Source organism: Pseudorasbora parva, chromosome 15 (genome assembly GCF_024679245.1).
Source record: "Pseudorasbora parva isolate DD20220531a chromosome 15, ASM2467924v1, whole genome shotgun sequence".
Lineage (NCBI taxonomy): Eukaryota > Metazoa > Chordata > Actinopteri > Cypriniformes > Gobionidae > Pseudorasbora > Pseudorasbora parva.
In genome coordinates this window covers 16,166,852-16,187,649 of record NC_090186.1, presented here as the reverse complement: position 1 = coordinate 16,187,649, position 20,798 = coordinate 16,166,852, and the positions used below count along the sequence as shown (strand labels likewise).

Below are 20,798 nucleotides of genomic sequence, written 5' to 3'. Positions count from 1 at the left end.
CCAGGGTGACGGCAAGAAGGCGGGAGGAAGCCGTCACTCTCCTCAGCTGGGTTTATCTTGGCTGCCGGCTAGCCATGGCTTTGGGCAAGAGAAAACAATCTCGCTCTCTTCTTAACAGGCTAATCTCTTATGCTAAATCCTGGTGAAAATAAAAGCCTTTTGACAGCATTTAATTATAAACAGGGCAGATTCAGGTAACTCTTCCCCTACCTCACACATGCAGACACAAACTCCTCCACTTCCCAGCAATTATGTCCTTTTGGTCTTGTCAATGCAGCCATTTTTTTTCTTTGTGCACAGCATAGCTCAGCATTTCCACTCATGCAGCAGAAAGACCAATTGCACCATTACTCACTGGCCAACACTTTCTGACCTTAGCAGAGGTGACCTGCCTTGACTGGGATGCAGACTGATGGGCCAAGCAGGACTTGGTTCAGCAATCGGGTGATAATTGCTTTAATAGCACAATGCCAGTGAGAGTGGCACATTTTCAGCCTATCTGTTACTCATTATAAGGTGACCAGATTTCTGAAATGACACCCAGGGACATTTATTTTTGTTCGGTGATCAGTATAACATTTTAAACTTACACTGATATGATCAGTGAATTAAAGGGGTGACATCAAATTTGGCCCTGCCCACAATAGGCCCCACCCATTGGCATTCAGTCACTTAATGACTGGCATTTGCTTACACTGGATGTGAGCGTCGCGTCGCATCAAAAGCAAATAGAAGCTATTATAATCCCTGACGCCATCTATGTCTCCATACAGATGGATGTTCAGTTTCTGACATACACAATCCTCAACGGGACAAATGGAGTGTTTGCTTTGACACTTCCAGTTTAAACAGCTTGTTTGCGTTTCTGCACAGACTTCAGGCTGATTTATATTTTTTTCATTATTTAACCAGGTAAGTCAGTTGAGAACAGGTTTGCGTTTACAATGATGACCTGGCCAAGGGGCAGCATAAGAAGCAGGTACAATACAGTAAAAACATAAAATGGACACAAAAATACAGAGATAAACATAACATATAAAACACACAAATAGCTAAAAACGTGTACAGCGATCTTTGAATCATTGGTCAAATTGAATTCTTAAAGGAGGACAGTGAAATAAACAAACTAAGCTTTAAAGTCTGTTGCAAATGATTCCAATAGTAGGCAGTAGAAAACTGAAAAAAATAACGACCAAAAGGGGTACGGTCTTTACGTATACATAAATTAATGAAATTGCTAGAGAGCAGATAACGACTAATGTTACGAGTATTAAAGGGTTACTTCAGCGATTAGCATATGGCTTTGTATCAGTAGAAACCCTGGAGTATATTCAAATTATTGTGCTTTCCCCCCTCATATCTCCCTGAGACAAGAGATTTATGCGTTTTATTTCTGGAAAAATTCCTCCTATGATGCAAAATGACGATTTTTGCATCATAGGAGGAATGTTTGCCCAGAGGCTAAAGACTACAGCCAGCAGAGGGAGCTATTTCCGCATGTTTTGAATCCGCGCATGGGGGATGGGAGATTACACTCAGCTGGCAGGGAGAGCTCAGCTTGCAGACAGGATCATTTAAACTGAGCTATGGTGAGCAATGTAAGTCTTTTAACTTCTCAAATTCATTTCTATGAAAGTTAAGCTTGCAAAGGCATGATCTGAAATGCGTGCCAGACTGAACTCGCGTTGTGAATGTATGCCGCGAATGTAGTCGCAGTTAGTTAGTTGCACTCCTGCAGTTAGTGCTCAGGGCTGTGACACTCGCGCGGTGACTCACTCATTATATTGAACAGACACGTTCAGTTTTTAATTGTAGTGTCTTCTCTAACTCAGTCACAGTAATGAAGTTGGTGGTGTTGGGAATGGCCTCACAGGGCAGCGAAGCATTCTGGGAATTGTAGTCTTTCATCCCCATGGGACAAAAATACATTTTCTGTCTTTTCTCAGTCTAGAAGACACCAAATTCAAAAATAATTACACATTTCTACTGCATTGATGACCCAGTTTAAATACAGATTCATCTTCCCAGCGCTGAAGTACCCCTTTAAGAAGTGATTGTAAATGTAATAGTATTTTCCCGATAAGAGTTTTATAAATAAACAGAAACCATTGAATGTGTCTACGAGATTGAAGAGAAGACCAGTTCAATAAAGAATACAAATGGCAATGATGAGTTTCGAATGAAGCTCCAGTCGCAAAGCGGAATGCATCCAGTTTATGAAGAAGAGTTTTTGAGGCAGACCTATAAACTACATCACCATAATCAAAAATTGGAAGCCATGTCCTTTTAACCTAAAGTTGTTTTGAAGTGTGTGTAAAATAAGATTTATTACCAAAAAGATAGCTAATATGAGATTTAACCTTTCTAAGCAGTATGTTTATATGAGTTTCGAATGGCAACTTGTTATCAAGGAAGATAACAAGATATTTGTAGCATTCAACAAAATCGATCTTTGAGCCATCTAATGAGTACATTTCAGGCAGATCTATAATATGTGGAAGATTTCTATTGAAAACCTTGCTTTTTTTTTTTTTTGCAATTAAAACTAATTTAAAGGGCCCTATTTTAACGATCTGAAACGCAAGTGTCAAAGTGCGAAGCGCAAGTAACTTTGTGGGCGGGTCTCGGCACTTTTGCTATTTTCCCGGGGGGATAAATGGCTCTTGCGCCCGGCGCAAATCTAAAATGGGTTGGTCTGAAGTAGCTTCATTATTCATAGGTGTGGTTTGGGCGTAACGTGAACAAACCAATCAGAGCGTCATCCAACATTCCCTTTAAAAGCAGGTGCGCAAGTTCCATTATGGATTGCTATTATTATGGCGTATTTACCAGGCGCATGCCAGGAGCTGTTCACAGCCGAGGAGACTGGTGTTCTTGTAAGAGCAGAGAAAGACAGATGTCCTTATATACATATATGTCTTGCCACTATTGGGCAAACAGGTCTGATCCTTAATTACTACAATTAGCCTGAATAATTTGTAAGATAGATTTATGCCTATTTTTTCACATCTTCGTGGCACACCACAATGATTTCTGTCATCTCATGTGTTAATATTTTTTTAGTGTAACAATTTATGATTTCCAAAAATAACTGTTGCATCTGTGTAGATTACATGAGCTAAGTGTATGCGCGTTTTGCACGCTTTACATTATGGTCAACCATGCGCCCTTAAAATAGCATAATGCTATTTTTAATGCATTATTCTTTTTTGCGCTGAACCGCACAGGGAGCGCAAGTTCATTCACTAGTTTAGCGACGTGCTTCTGTGGAGGGAAAAGCACGCTTTGCGCGTGTGTAAAATAGGAATGACACATGCATCGGTGTACAAAGTCAATTGCGCTGGGTGCAAGATAGGGCCCAAAGGGTTAGTTCACCCCAAAAATGAAAATGCTGTCATTAATTACTTTCCCTAATGTCGTTCAACATCTGCAAGACCTCCATTCATCTTCAGAACCCAAATTAAGATATTTTTGTTGAAATCCGATGGCTCAGACAGGCTTTCATTAACACCAATATAATTTTCTCTCTCAAGACCCATAAAGGCACTAAAGAGGTTGTTACAAAACAATAATTTTATGAAGTGACGAGAATAGTTTTTATGTGCAATAAAACAACAACTAAATAACGACTTATATAGTGATGCGATTTTAAAACAAAGTTTTGAACGGTTATGAATCAGCGTATGTATGACATACTTCTTCGAAGCGTGCCTACGCTGTAGCTATTCCATAGGTTTGACGCAGAAGCATAAATCAGCCTTCAAGAAGGATCCCAGCGTCAGAAACAAGTGGATGGATTTCTTTAATGCCATCTTATATCGCGTCGGAGGATTGCATGTTTGTTTGGAGCATTTTATTTTGTAAATGAGGAACCGTGTAATGGAGAATGTGCAAAAACCTTTTGTTGAAAGATTAGCCAACCGTACTGGATCTGAAGGTGATCCAGATGATGATCTAGCAGATGCATCACAAACTATAAGTCAATGATTTCATAATATTTTGTCTTTTAAATTACGGTTTTATATGGATAATGTTTTCAAAACACTTAAATAAAATAGCAAGTGGGCGTTGATACTGTTTCCTATAACAGTGTCTGTTTACTCTCAAACTTTAAGTGGACTGCCACTTACAAACGGCTAATTTTTTTTTTTTTTTTTTTTTTTTGTAGCACTGCGATGCAATATCATACTATGTTACATATTTTATAAAATGTAATGCTACATTTGAAGTCTTTGGGCTATAATAATGTATGCATATCTTAACATTTTTTTATGATTCTTATATTGCAGAAATAGGGTAATCATTACATAATTTATTTTGACTTACTACATTTTAATGTGGGGTGGAAAATGAAACATTTATCTTTAGTGTCTTATCTTTAGCATTAGTTAATTTGATACTTTATGTTTATGAAGGGTACATTGTAAATCATTTGGGGGGGGGGGCTGATACTTTGCCTGCGCTGCAAATTTTTATGATGCTTTAATAATTTATTGAATGCATACAAAAAAAAGGTGGCTATACACAAACATTTCAAACGTTTGGTTAAGGTCATATTTTTTAAATGTTTTTGAAAGAAGTATGCATTAATTTAATAAATATCTCTTAACTTAACTTGCTGCTTATTTATGTTGAAACAATTATACATTATTTAAGGATTCATTGCTGGATAGAAACAGAACAGTGTATATTTGAAATGTATTAAAATAAAAATAAAAGTTACTGTTACTTGCTGAATAATCAATCAATCAATCAATCAATCAATCAATCAATCAACTGATCGATCAATCAATCAACTGATCAACCGATCAATCAATCAATCAATCAATCAATCAATCAATCAATCAATCAATCAATCAATCAATCAATCAATCAATCAACCAATCAACCGATCAATCGACAAATCAATCAATCAATCAATCAATCGACCAATCAACCAATCAACCAATCGATCAATAAATCAATCAATCAATCAACCAATCGATCAATCCATAAATCAATCAATCAATCAATCAACCAGTCAATCAACCAATCAATCAACCGATCAACCAATCAATAAATCAATCAATCAATCAATCAGTCAGTATCCTATATAATTATTACTATAAGAGAAACCAAAACTGGTAAGAAAAAAAATATTGTCACTATGTATAGCATGTTCTGTCTTTACATTCTTTCAGTGTGCATAACTGCTTGACAGACATATGACACATTTAATTCAACGAACCTAATGAACCTAGAACCTCAGAGATAAAGTTAAAGTTGACATTTAATTGTCTCCTGGTAAATAGGGTTACTTAATCTTTTTCTCTTTTTTTCTAAATGTAAAAAGAATGCTGTGTGTGATGATACTACAAGTCTTTTTAGAGAAAAAAAAACTATATTTAGCACATTACAACTAGGATTGTCCACAGAAAACAAGGACATCTGGTCACCCTCCCTTATTATCACACTGCTACATACAAATGAAGCTCAGCTACTGAAATGCTGTACTATAAAGATTTGAAAGAGAGGCCTAGTTCTTGATAACATTGCACTAAATAGCAGCTGTTCAATTTTCAGATTATGTTTCTTCAATTGTTCTGAAAAAACAAACAAACAAAAAAAACCTTTTGCGTCTGTTAGCCCATTAACTGAATTACAAGATAAATTCTTGACTTCAGCCTCTGTAAACATGAGATGCCTTTGATTGTTATTCCAATTGTCTCTCAGACACTCAAATACCCACTTACAAAGCTCTTAAAACCTGCTTAAACATTTTGTTTCTGTTGTGTTGCTAAGGCTAGTGCACAATGCGAATGGGTGGATGAACCTGAAATGAATTAGAAGACGCTTATACATGTGTGGGAGACTTGGCAGCAGTAACATCCACAATTTCAGGGGTTGTGTGGCATATTTCTTTTGAATAGGCAGATATCCTTTCATTTGAGAAACGTGTGACGGGGAATCGTAAATCACATGATATACTTCATGGTGCTGGAATGGCAGAGCAAGATTTCACTAATTCCATCCCAGAGGGCAAAATGTGGCATCTTCTGCGGTGGGTTTTGGTGAAAGATGAACATATTAGTTGTGGTAATAGAATACAAGATTTTTTTTTACAGGAAACTGAAATATGTTTGTTATGAGTAATCACATATTACCAAGACTATAAACATAACATTTACAGAGAGAAGGCACAGCGAAAGCTGCTTTTCTTTTAAATAAAAGAACACACTTAAGGCTAGAGTAGTCTTTTTTTATTCCTTGGATCTTTTTCTTCAAAAGCAAGACATAGTGTTCTTTTGTTTTAGTTTGTCTCCTCTTTGTATTTTATTAAAGACAGCAGCACAGAGACGAGGGTGTAAAAGGCTAGTTCACCACGTGCACAAAAACATTAGTGCTCCTACTGGTGTTCCCTACAAACATTAGTGCCGAGATATTCCCTCAGAGCAGCTCATTTTTGGCCCGTCCCTTGAAAAGTTTTCCTTTACTGTTTCACGTCCTGCCCCACAAGGGCATTATTTCCTTTAGCTTCTTGGCTAAAAAAAAAAAATCTTCTTTTTTTTTCAGCCAAGAAGCTCAATATACACAAGCCCCCTGTGTGTGTACAGTGTGTGTATGAGTGTATGTGTTCCTCAGCCTCAGGTCATTTAGATGGAGGCTTTTTACAGTTTCCAGTGTAGTTAACGGATTTGACATTTCTTAAGTCTTAAACCCTCCACACCCCTTCTTATTTGCAGTGGACTTATATGTAAATGGATGTACAGCTGGACACATACACTAAATAAGCTTGAAGCTTGTTTATAATTTATAGTATAGTTTTACTTTATAGTATAGTTTTTAAGCTTGACAGAGAAATAACTAAAAAGAAAAGTATACTGTACATGTAAAAAGACTGCCTCTCTTTGAATACCGTAATGGTATTTATTAGTATTTTGAGCTAGCTTTTATTTTTATATTGTCAGTTTTAGTAAATTTGTAGTTTGTCATTTTTATTAGTTTTAAATGTATATTTAACATTTATTTATAACGTTTAGTTTAAGTAATGTTATAACAACTTTTTTTTTAAGTTATTTCATTTCAGTAATTATTATTTTTTTGTTAATGCTTAATTTCTACTTAACAAAAAGTGTTTTAATAATTTTAATTTTAGTTATCTATAACAACACTGATATGTTTATAATAAATGCATATTTTCTATAAAAGTTATAAACTTTAATATAAAATGTTGATCCTAATGTATATCACAACTATCAATTAATCAAAAATGTAATCAAATTAATTACATTGATTATATATGTCCTAAAGTATGCGATGTAAAATCAAATACGTATATACGTTTAATACAAATGTTTTTATATATATATATATATATATATATATATATATAAAAAGTAGAAGACCTAAAAAAATAGGAGACCGCTTAACATTATATATATATATATATATATATATATATATATATATATATATATATATATATATATATATATATATATATATATATATATATATATATATATATATATATATATATATATATATATATAATGTTAAGCGGTCTCCTATTTTTTTAATAGACAAATTTGCAAAAAAAAATTTGTCTTAATTTGATTTTGTATATATATATATATATATATATATATATATATATATATATATATATATATATATATATATATATATATATATATATATATATATATATATATATATATATATATATATTTATATATACACACAGCTCTGGAAAAGTATATATATGAGAGAGGGGAAGATACTAAGTGTAGCAGATGTTTATGTATATAAACATCTGCTGTATCACGTGTTTTGTATATTGTGATACAGAACATGCACGGTGGCAATGTTTGCTTCATTTCAAGGAAACTGTCAAGCACCTTGATTTACTGAATTTAAAATGCAAATTTGCAGCTTAATTTGCCGCTAAACTCAGTCTTTGTCTGTCGTGGTTGGTTGCTATGTTACTAGAAATAATTTCCACACAGACTCTTGACAAGCAAATATAGATTCGCATCTTGTATTTGAGAAGATATGGAATGTCAGTGTGATTTTAAGGACACGTATCCAGTTATATTGATCTAGCCGTCAAATCCGCATATGTCAGATCGTTCAGTTAGTATACAGACTTGTGTAGGCTGGGAGCTTTGCAAGTTTGTCTTTTTCTGTCTCTATTGGCCAATTTTCTCTCTAAAGTTTGAACAACAAAAAAGACCCCTTAACATCACAGCATATGGAGTATGAAAACGCATCAGAGAGAGTGTTTTTGTGAGTACTTTTCACTCTCACAGTAGTTAGTGGAGCTCAAAACTAAAACATGATTTTATTACTATTGTAAAGGACTTGTTCACTGGAGCCGTGATTTGGAATTGTGTTCAGCAGCAGGATTCCTTTTAGTTTTACTGAGTTAGCATTACATGTGCGTAAATGGAGAATGCTTGACCCTCGCAGTCATAATTTGTCATGGCGTCTGTGTTATCGACAGTTGGTCTAGAGGTCCGGATCAAAATCAGCCAAAATCCATCTTGTCATAATGTCCCTGGCTTTTCTAGCCAATCACAATAATTGAAGTCCACCGCTTACTGGGGCAAATGGGGGTGGGTGGATCAGGCTAGATCTGTGACTTTTGCTTGTAGCAAAACAAGCACTAGTTCTTTTTTTGTTTAGTTGTTCCCCAATATCAAAACCAAAAGCTTGGTTGTTTGAATGCAATCCAGTGTTTTGAGCAGTTAAACAAATGTACTTATCATTTATAATACATCTAAATCAATGCACATTCTAAATTGCAGGCACAGCAGGAAAAAATTTCAGAAAACTACATGTAACTCTCTATTTCAAACATTTCCACATGCAGGACAATCTGTTTGACAGAACAATGTCATCCTAGGTCGCCCGCAACAGTGCTGCACTTTGAAGCTGGTTGTTGTAGTATGGTGTCGGTAAGTCTATATACCCGAGAGACAATGGACTGGCTCTATGCCGTTGTCATCTTGATATGTTTGGGTAAAAAAAAAAAAAAAACGAAGCAAAAAAAAGTGGTAACAGCTTTTTAGGATTGACTCTGACATACAATACGAGATCGAACTGTTGCCACGCCGGCTGAAACCAACCGACACTGTGCAGGGCCAACACAAGCGGAGTCTCTGCTCAAGGAATCTTTCATTTTGCCACAATAGATTGCAATAGGAAACAATTGGAAGGCAATGTGCTGAGGATCTGAAATTGAAGCCCGCACCCAGAAAGGAGCGCCTGCCATCCCAAAGAGGATCATAGCCAAAGCTATACGATCCTACCATGGCCCAGCTGAACAAATGCTGCCACAACGCTTCTTCACAGCAAGCCTCGCTCTCAAGCAAACAAACCGAGGAGAAAAAGAGAGACCACACCATGAGAGACTACACCACACCATAGTGATCTTGGCACATCAACAACCAGCTATGCTTAATAACGAAGCTCAGAGGTCTCAAACTGTGGAGCAATCCTCCCTGCAGGTGGTACACAACATGACTCTGGAACTTTAGAACACTAAAAATGAAAATCTGCGAGTGGCATTTTGGCATTCAATGTATGTGAACAGCCACAAGCTTAAAAGAGTGGCTTGCTTTTGAGCATAATACTGAGAATATCGAGAAAGTTACTTTTAAAAGTGATGCGTTGCAATACATACTCCCTAAAAAAGGACCTAATTATTTACTATTTAGTTTCTTTCTATGGATGCCCATTTGGGTAACACTTTATAATAACTGCAGGCTATTAATCATTATTTAAGCATTAGTAAATAGTTAAAGCATTGATATACATTAATAAGCACTTTATAAACACAGCAATGCATGCTTTATTCTTGAGCTATTAGCACATCTAAAATGTGTTATTTGTTTCATACTTCATTAACGATCAATTTGTCATTTCTAAATTAAGTAATACATTCGCATACCCATTATTTAGAAGCTGCCATGAGATTATTCATAAAGTGTAAGTAGATGATTAATACACTATTTTAAATCTACATCTTTTTATTTAGACATAGTGATATTGCATGCTTTACTAACACATATCCCTACTGTAATTCATGATTAATTACATTTAGAAGTTGTCAATTGTTTGAGCTCATCTAAAGAGAAGACTATGTATGCCTCGTAAAGCTTTTACAAAGGAGTTTTAACCTCCTAACATGTGCTCCTATTTTTGTGGTTGTTTTTTTTAAACAACATACCAAATAAAAATGGCTGCAGCTCTTAGCGAATGATTCCTAGCATGCAGTTATTATAAAATTTTAGCGTTTGTAAAAAAACAAACAAAAAAAAACGTTCTATTTCTGACAAGTGGCAATGCCCTTGCACACTAAGGGCCCTATTTTAACGATCTGAAACGCAAGTGTCAAAGCGCAAGTAACTTTGTGGGCGGGTCTCGGCGCTGTTGCTATTTTCCCGGCGGGATAAATGGCTCTTGCGCCCGGCGCAAATCTAAAATGGGTTGGTGATCACCTATTATTCATAGGTGTGATTTGGGCGTAACGTGAATAAACCATTCAGAGCGTCAACCAACATTCCCTTTAAAAGCAGGTGCGCAAGTTCCATTATGGATTGCTATTATTACGGCGTATTTACCAGGCGCACGCCAGGAGCGGTTCACAGCCGAGGAGACTGATGTTCTTGTAAAAGCAGTGAAAGACAGAGAAGTTGTGTTGTATGGGGATGGGAGAAACCCACCCAAAATAGCGTTGGTTAAACAGGCATCGGTTAAACATTTTTTTTCAGTTTTTCAGTCAATTTTTTTTCCTGGTTCTTGACAGACAAACCAATTTGTCAGATGTCCTTATATACATATATGTCTTGCCACTATTGGGCAAACAGGTCTGATCCTTAATTACTACAATGAGCCTGAATAATTTGTAAGCTAGATTTATGCCTATTTTTTCACATCTTCGTGGCACACCACAATGATTTCCGTCATCTCATGTGTTAATATTTTTTTTAGTGTAACAATTTATGATTTCCAAAAATAACTGTTGCATCTGTGTAGATTACATGAGCTAAGTGTATGTGTGTTGTGAACGCTATGCATTATGGTCAAGCATGCGCACTTAAAATACCATAATGAACAACGCGCAACGCCACTGACTTAAGACTAGGTTTTTTCTGGTCAGTGGCGCAATTGTTTAATGGAACAGCAAAATAGCACCAGGGATTGTTTGCGCCGGAACACGCCTCCTTTTTTTGCGCTGAACCGCCCAGGGAGCGCAAGTTCATTCACTAGTTTAGCGACGTGCTTCTGTGGAGGGAAAAACGCGCGGGTGCAAAATAGGAATGACACATGCGTCGGTGTACAAAGTCAATTGCGCTGGGTGCAAGATAGGGCCCTAAAACTGAAATGATGCAAAAGAAAGTTCAACACTCTCAATTCCTACAAGATCTCATACATGCTAACGGAACCCAAAAGGGATGTTTAACTAGTAAGTTTGCTCGTTAGTATGGTTGAATTGGATCATTAAAGATCAACAACGAATACATTGGTTTATAATGTAGTATTAAATGCATAAATTATGCACTCAAAAAATGAACTTTAACTGTTGTTAGTTGCACTCAAATCATCCTTGTTCACATTACTTAAAAAGCTACTGTAACAACATGAACTTAAATTTACTCATTTGTTTCTACTAAAAAAATGTATTGACAGCTTTACTTAATAAGTGTTTATTCTTAATAAGTAAATTCATGCTCACATTAGTCTAGAGTTCAATAACCATCATGTTAACACAGCGCAAACAAAGCCTCTGCTCTTTCTCCTGATTTCACTCAACGAATCAGAGGGGTGAAAAAGAGAGATGTCAGTCAATAAATGGGAAAACAGTAACTTGTGTTACTAATAAAAAAAGTGACTCAGATTTTTTGTTGCTAATTTAAAAGTTAATGTGTTACGTTACTTGTTACTTGAAGTAATCTGATTACATTAGTCACATTACTTGTAACGCATTACAATTAATGCGAGTAATGATCATACTTATATTAATAATGTTCTCACAGATGGTCCTTGCACTCAGCGATGTCAGTTTTTCTTAATGCTGAAAAAAACAAAACATTGGTATGGTAGTCATTCTGATTTGATCAGACATGGAACTTGGTCGGACAAGTTTGAAGACCACTGACTAAACCAATTTACCATTCCCTTTAACAACATGTGCAATTCTAACAACAACAAAACGGGATCAAACCAGCCCTTTTGACTGTCAGCACAGTGTGAACATTTCTGCAAAGCCGTGTTAACTGCCTGAGCTTAAACCCGAATTTGTTTTCAATTAGTGTCCCATTGCCGTGCAGTAGGTTCTGACAGCAGGCCAGTCACTTGGTTCTGTTCAAACTGCAGGTGGCATCAGTGATGTGCATTAGAGCCCCACAGCCCTTGTCATGCTGAGCTGAACCCAGACATAACTGGATAAAGCTAGAAAAAAAGAGCTGTCTGCACCACAAGTGGAAATCTAGACTAAATCTAATACAACTTCAACCCAAGACCAGGAGCATACGACATGGACAGAACAGTCCGGAGTGTAATTCAATCTCTTTGTGGTTTCTTCTCATACATCTCCACCGGCACCAAAGAAGTGGGTTCTGGTTCTATCGGTCAACTTCTTTAACACTAACCTTACCTAGAAGCCAGTTTTGGCCAACATGTGGTCATGCAGCACTGTGCGCATGTGTTTTATTAGGTGATAGACAAATAAATTGTATAAGAAACAATGTGTGGGAAGGCCGACTCTGGCCTTAAGCTGCTGTCATCTTGACTCGTGTTTCACAAGGGTTTCAGTGTCAATCTTCACAAAAAAAAACCCTTAATATCCTCCATATGCCCATGTGAGAACAACATCTTGGGTACGCGGTTGTCTTTTCCCTCAGCCTTGATCACAGCAATATTCCCTCAAAATGCTAGGTCTTCTTTTGCCTTTGCTTATTGTACTTGGATTTGACTAACAACAAAAATATATGAATAGCCCTCCTTTGACACGGCGTACCCTTTGATGAGGTTGTTATTCCGACAGCTGCCTACTCTTTTCCAGGAGAAATGTCTGGTGTGTTGTTACACCTCAAAATCCTGCTGTGAAGCAGTTGTTGAAGGGGGAAAAAAGTGAAGAAGAAAGTACTAGGAAAAAATGAAACAAAAGAAGTGCCTAATTAGAGAGTGAAAGGTGGAATAGATGCCCTGTCTTCACCCCGAATCTCGTCACAGAGGTTCCTCGGAACCTACGGACCCATAGCAGAGGCTGTGCATTGTGTCTGGGAAGAATTTAGTCTGCTTCCACCAGCACTCCCGCTGGTCAGCATGAGCAGAGGTTGCCAAGAACAGCAGTGGCCCACATCCCACCCTCTATTCGGGGCAGTTTGCCAGTTCCCTCTACCCCACTGCTCCATAGGGCATAGGGGAGGCGAGAGGATCAGCTTGCCCGTGGACCTGACCACCTCCAGGTCAACAGCTGAGTGCGGTATTGTAATTCGGCCGGTTAAAATGAAACCCAGAGTGCACAGGTGAGGGCCAAAGATGTGAAACTTCAGTTGGAACTTATCCAGAATGTCATAATATAGACATCAGAACTAACAATCCTTTTATATACATATGCAGTGTTGGGAAAGTTACTTTGGAAATTCTATAGGTTACAGATTACAAGTTACCCTATTTAAAATGTAGTAAGTAACTATTTCAATTGCTTTATTAAAGTAATGTAACTGATTACATTTGATTAGCACGGGAACAGATTTTTATAACTAGCCAAGCAGCCTAAAGCTTAAATTTGTAGACGTGGTGCTCTGCACATTCAAACGATTACCAATAAAACACATCAGAATAGCTTTGCTTTACTAAACTGCCTTTAAATGACAGGAAGAATTGTGCACATCTAACACATCAAAATTAATATCATTCAACATATTCTAGCTTTTTACAGAAAATATTTAGATGAAACCCCCTTTTGTAATCATTAACGTTTTCATAAGTAACTGTAATTTAATTACGTTTGTTTTTCTTAGTAACTGTAACTGATTACAGTTACATTAATTCTGTCATTAAATTACATCATTGAATTACATGTAACTAGCTACTCCCCAACACTACTTGGTTTTGTCTTTAACTCTTTCCCCGCCAAACACGGAATTTGCTATTATTTGTGAGAAAAAGTTTTCCGGCCAAAAACTGATTTTTTTGTGATTTTCACTGTTAGACGCTAGGGAGACGATATTACGCTTCTTCTGATTCAGTACTGAATCTCCTGATCAAAACACACGCGGGTACGGAGTAAAACAATTGTATGTAAACAGATGCATATGAAAAATAATGTGATCATCATTAAACGTCCAATGAATCAAAACTATCTAATGTTAGTGAATAAAATGTGGACACAGGACGAGCTTCAGGACTCCTGTGGAAGCTTTAGTGTTGATGGACTCGATCTACTCCATCTGTGTTTGATCATCGCTCTGAATCTGATCTGGAAACATTCTTTCACTAAAACTTGATTTCCTCAGCTTTTTGTTCACAATGTTGCTTTTTTTAAGAAATTGACCCATATTCAAGTGTTGATAAAAAAGTAATGCAAGAAGCTTATTTTTTTCTTTTAATTTATTGCTTGCTCAGATATTCATAAAACAAAATATTCTTTGGACTATTAAATTTAGGTGAAAATGGTCAAAAACCCTGGATTTTTTTATTATTACTTTAAAAAAAAAATGCTGACAGGGAAAGAGTTAAAGAGAGAATGACCGGAAAAAGATATATAGGCCTGGTTTCACAGACAGGGTTTAGATTAAGCCAGGATTAGGCTATCAATTAGGACATTTACGTAGCTTTTATAAACAATCCTTAGAAATACTGGTGTCCAATACTGGTAGAAAATAAAAAAATAAAAATCAATAGCATTGGCATATTTTAAGATATGTCAGTGCAAGATATATAAGTGCAAGTTACTTTCAGTTAAAACAGCTCATACTTTAATTTTAGTCTGGGACTAAGCTTAATCCTTCTATGTGAAATCGGGCAATGAAGGATGCAATAATGGATATATAAATAAGTAAGGTAGGGAAAAGAATGATTTATCAAGGCTAAGACTGTGCATGGTTGAAACTAAAGATGATTTATGCTGTTGGGCCAGAATGTTCCATTCTTTTACCACACTCGGCTATAGAACTTGTTCCTTGCATGCCCGCTGACAAGTACAAAAGAAATAGCTTATCTAGATCTCATTTATAAAAATAAAAATAAATCATTTAGCACAGATTCTTAACAATACTTAGGCAGAAAACACGGGAACTCGTCTCTGACAAAATTATCAGCTGCTACATACAAATTGAGATGATCTAAACCTGATGTTCTATATATATATATATATATATATATATATATATATATATATATATATAATGTAAACACAAACTTTTATTTTGGATGTGATTAATCACGATTAATCGATTGCACAGCACAAATTATTATTGTTAATTTTTATTATTAATATTATGTTGCCATCGCTGTATAAGGGCTGTCATTTTAACTTATTAATTATAATAATAAACTGATATAATGATGGGAAGAAACACAATTGAATCGGATTTTCCAACCAGTTCAAACATTGATGTAAATTCTTTTATTAAAGTTTACCTTTTTGATTATTTCAGTTGACACCCTGGTAATAATTATAGTAATACCAATAATAATACTAATTCAACACATTCATTTAGAGCAATTCATTTAAAAGGTGATTACAATAAGTTTGATTAATCTTCATAGAACTGGTTGTTTTAAATTAGTATGTAAAATGTGAAGTACTTAATTCTTATAATTATATAAATATTGAGGTCATAATTAATCTTTTATAAAAGAAGCTACAGTTAGCTATAAGGTTAGCTTTGTTTAGCAGTTATATGGCATCTGATTGGAGTATCAACTCTTCAGTTTAACTGAAACTAATGAAGATTTGAATGGTTTATATTGTTCTCCTGTGGTGTTACAATAATTATTTGGAATATGCAAATGCACTTCTCTTATTTATCACAATCTCTCATCTCTTCAAAAGCGAGGGAACAAAACAAAGCTGTGCCTATTCTCCGCTGTACATGATACAGCCAAAATGCTCTGCATTGTAAAACACTCATTTTTTTGTGATAGTTCAGCATTAAGAGGAATAACAAACCAAGCGCCACATGACCTGTCAGTTGTAATGATTGATGGTGGTTGAGGAACAAGCATAGCTGGCTTAATTAAATGAATGCCCTACCCCACGCTTTAGCTTAATTACATTAGCCCTCTTTCCACCGTGTTTGTTTTTTCTTTTCTTGCGGGAGGGATCACGGTCATCTTGAGATCTTAAGGCTGTATTTGAAGGGGAGACTCGTAAGAAGTAGACTATTTCTGGTGCGACTTCAGAACAGTTAAGCGCTTGTGTTGGCATTTTGCGACGAGACATCGCCCTCTGCACTCTTGCATATTTGAGCCGTGCCTTCAGGCCAGGTCCTGCTTCACAAAACATCTGATTCATGAACCGTGTTCTCCACTCGCGACACTGATCTGACCGCACATGGGCTGCCGTCAGTGGGCTTTACTGCTGGACAACTGCTGAAATGTCATGATAAGCACTGAAAATCTCTAGTTTAAAAACATTTTTATACAGTAAAAAAAAGCTTTTTTAAGCTTTGGATTTGCTTGAATTTAATTATGAATGAGCAGTGGACCAAAAGGCTTTGGGCATTTAAGCTATACTTAAAACATATATGAATGTTTGTGGAGAGATACAATAAAGTATTGAGTGAAACATTTCGCAAATACAGCTTTTACAAAGAGGTGATGCGGGTGTTTAAAAATATAATACATTTAGTGTTCAATGTGACACTGAAAATGCTAGTGAAACATGTATTTAATGTGATGAACTACTCCTGTGTGAACTTGAAGAGAACTTCTACAGTTGATTAAAATTTATTGGGAAAATGCATCTGAGGGAAACTCAAGCAACTCAAGTGGTTTAAAGGGATAGTTTACTTTAAAATGAAAATTCTGTCATCCTTTACTCACCCTGAAGTTGTTTCAAACCTGTATGAATTTCTTTCTTCAGCTGAATACAAAGGAAGATATTATGAAGAATGTCAGTGCCCAAACAGTTAACTGGAGCCAGTGACTTCCATAGTAGGAAAAAAAAAAAAAAAAAACATACTATGGAAGTCAATAGTTCCAGTTAACTGTTTGGGCACTGACATTCTTCAAAATATCTTCCCTTGTGTTCAGCTGAAGAAATAAATTCCTTTATAAGCCTCTAAAGCCACTTTGGTCAAAAATGAGATAACGATAATGAGTGAATGCTCTCTGCATATACTGGACATACTTTTACTTCAAACCCACTAAATCCCAGCCTCAGTCCCTTCAAAAGTACTGGTACCAGGTAGACCCCTGTATGAAGCCTGACCAAAAAAAAACAACCAAAAAAAAAACATATAATATAAACAAAATCTTATTTTTAAGAAAAAAAAAAGAAAAAAGGTAAGCATACTGGGTATAACTGTGTCTTTTATTTGTGAAGATGCATCGAAACATGCCAAATTGTGCTATTGTCATGATTTATCATTTTTTTACGTGGATCAGATACAATTTTTAGTTTCTATTTAGTAAACCAATCCTTCATTGTATCAACTCAAATTTTTTATTTCAATAAACTCAAAATTTTAAGGCAACCAGGTTACTTAAATTTTTTAAGTTAAACTAAAAAAAGTTATTAAAAAAATTAATAATAATTAAAGTGTAGTTAACTAAAGTTTCCTGAAATGTATTTATTTATTTCACTCAGAATCCATGATAACCCGTGTTGTTAAAAAGCTTTCTAGGTCAAAATTTGCATTTAGCAAAAAAGCATTTTTTTTTTTTTTTAAGCACTTTGGCCAACTTTGGTTGTTTTTAAAGTGTGCTATATAAATAGCCATTGCATTGTTTTGTATATTTAATAAACATTCAAGTAGTGGAGGATGTGTAGAACTTGGTGAATAATGGGTATAGCACATTTTCATTCATGCCTTTTGGCAGATTCACATTCAAAGTACACTACCAGTTGAGCTGGCAGGAACACAGTCTTAATAGCAAAAAAGTCAGAATAAAATGTTAGAGTGATGATCCCTGCAGTCTAGATTTTCATATCAAGCTCTGAACCTTGTTTCTAACCATTCTATTTTTGTTGTAGTTTAAAAAATATATATATGACTCATATGAACTTTGCAGCATGGCATCATAATAGTTTTTACTAGTTTTTCCTTGTTATTTGTGGCTTTCCCTCACTGATTAAGTTAAACTTTTGCTAGGGAATTGTGCAGCGCCTTTAAAGTTGCATGGCATTTGCGTCGGGACACTGTTTTTTGTGCCATTTAATTCCAAGTTATCTTCATACTGTACTGCTTCTGGTATTTAAGTTTAATCTCAGCTTTTTTTAAAACGGTATCACACATTCTTCCACACACACACACACACACACACACACACACACACACACACACACACACACACACACACACACACACACACACACACACACACACACACACACACTTATGCTATGTCCAAACAATTGCTTCCTAGTAGAAAGCGATACAGTATATGTATTCAACAGTCAATGTTCTGAAAAAAAAAAAAGATGTTCTAAATAATTCATAAAAGTATATCCAATTATACAACAATGGATTAAAGTTTAAAAAGCCTGTCCACATGAACAGCATCAGATCACTCTGAATTACACAGTCCTGTCATAACCGTTTCCATGCTAACTTTTCATTCGCATGACATATTTCGTAATTGGCTCAATTAGTTCTGATAATCCCGTTATGAAAGTCTGCAGTGCATAAACCACCAAAACTGTGAGTTTCATTCAGTCCTTGCTCAGATGTTCTTTAAGCGAAAGCCACTTACTTCTACCAGAGCCTCCTGGTCGCAGCAGGTCAGAAGGGCAACGGGAGCCTTCTGGAATTACGTATGTTTTCGATACCGACTCCAGCAGGGGAGAGTGAAACTCCTGAACTCAAAAGAAGAAGCTCCCGCTGAGACGTGCTGCGTCGGTCCGGAGAACGCGGCTCAACATGAGCACAACGCACCTTTGTGTTTCCTTATGTTTTGGCTGCGTGTAACTTAACCCCTCAGAAGCCGAATCTAGCGCTGTCAAACCTGTCTTTTGTTTCTACATTCCATCTCTCGCGCTCTCTCTTTTCTTTTTCACAGTTATTTTGTAAGTCCACGCCTGTCGGTGAGCTCACTGGGTCGGGCTCATGTTTCAGCCTCGTACAGGAATTCGGCGGGCAGGCAGATTCTGAAAGTGAGCCTGGGAGACGACTCGAGGAGAAGGAACAGGTCATTGGGTCGCGTCCCGCAGAACAAAGCAGAAGTTAGAGGGTGAGGGGTCAGGCATGCCGCAGGATGTCAGAGCTTATGGAGTGTGAACCAGAGAGGGGACACCTTGGGTGATAGTCCTTCGAGGACTATATCAAAAACTGGAAAGGGATTAGATCATATTCTATGTTGTTGTAGTGCAACATATTATATATAAAACAACTGCATCATCTGATACCATGTGTGTGTGTGTGTGTGTGTGTGTGTGTGTGTGTGATGCCTATATCTAGCTGTGGGTTGCTGAGTAAAGAGCAAAATATAACTCATGGTTGCCTTTCAACCCTTATGAACTTTGGTGTTATTTGATTTATGTTTGCTAGCTGGAATCCAATAAGCTGCTAAGTATGCACAACATGCTTTCGTTCATGATGCTTTATGATCCAGTGGCATGAAGGGTCATAACCGAGGCTGCTCTTTAGAGAACAAAAGGTTTTCACACATCAAGAGATCTTCCTGTGTCTGCTTGACGCACGACCGTGGAGAGAATAGCCTATGGACAATGTTATTATTATTCTTTGAGTTGATTGGGTTTTTATGGGTCGACCAGCATGAGATGCAATTCGGTGACGTCAGAGAACAAGTAATGTTCTCTATTAAGATAGTATAACTCACTAGTTATTGGAACTTAATATCTACTACTTTTGTAATTTGTGTAAATTGGTAAAAAGAATATAAAGTACAAGTATGAGGCAAAAATTCTAAAACTTAAAAAGGTTGACATGAAAGTAAAAATCAATCAATCAATCAATCAATCAATCAATCAATCAATCAATCAATCAATCAATCAATCAATCAATCAATCAAGCAATCAACAAATCAAACAATCAATCAAACAATCAATCAATCAATCAGCCAGCATTCCTGTAGCTCAAACAGTAGAGAATGACACTGGCAACACCTAGGTCATGGGTTCAGTTCCCAGGCAATGCATGGACTGATAAAATGTACCTTGAATACTGTCACAGGGTGTTTTGCGTTGTGTTTCATGTTCACATTTTTGAGTTTGTCACTGTCATGTTTCGTATGCGGCATCCCAATTCGTCTACTTATACTACGTCCTAAAAGTATGCACTCTTTTGGTGAAATGAAGCTAGCGCAAGTTCTGCCAGGAAGACTTAATCGTTACGTCACTAACTACCTTCTCATCGATCCAATCATATCCTCTATCGTAGCATATAAAGGTCATACTTACTCATGTCTGAGTTCACAGATACTGATGCTCCAGCACCACCATCCTCCCCACCACCACCAAGATGGGACTTTTTCTTCCAATTCCCCCTTGACAACAGCCGGGCCCTCCTACCATTCTCAAACCAGACGGGCTATCCAATCTACCTAGAGACCCCATGAAGTATTTTTCCTCCATCTACCCCACCACCACCAGATGTCCCCCTTCATTACCCCGAGGG

At 36.4% G+C, this 20,798-nt stretch overlaps 1 protein-coding gene across 1 annotated transcript in view; it reads right to left on the bottom strand.

Annotated features, from left to right (window-relative positions):
- flrt2 (fibronectin leucine rich transmembrane protein 2) overlaps positions 1–19,116 on the bottom strand; it is a 52,581-nt gene extending 33,465 nt beyond the window's left edge. Inside the window, exon 1 of the mRNA XM_067417226.1 lies at positions 18,916–19,116. The gene's annotated coding sequence lies outside the window, so the exon portion shown is untranslated. The remainder of the gene's footprint in view (positions 1–18,915) is intronic.
- Positions 19,117–20,798: the final 1,682 nt, after the last annotated feature.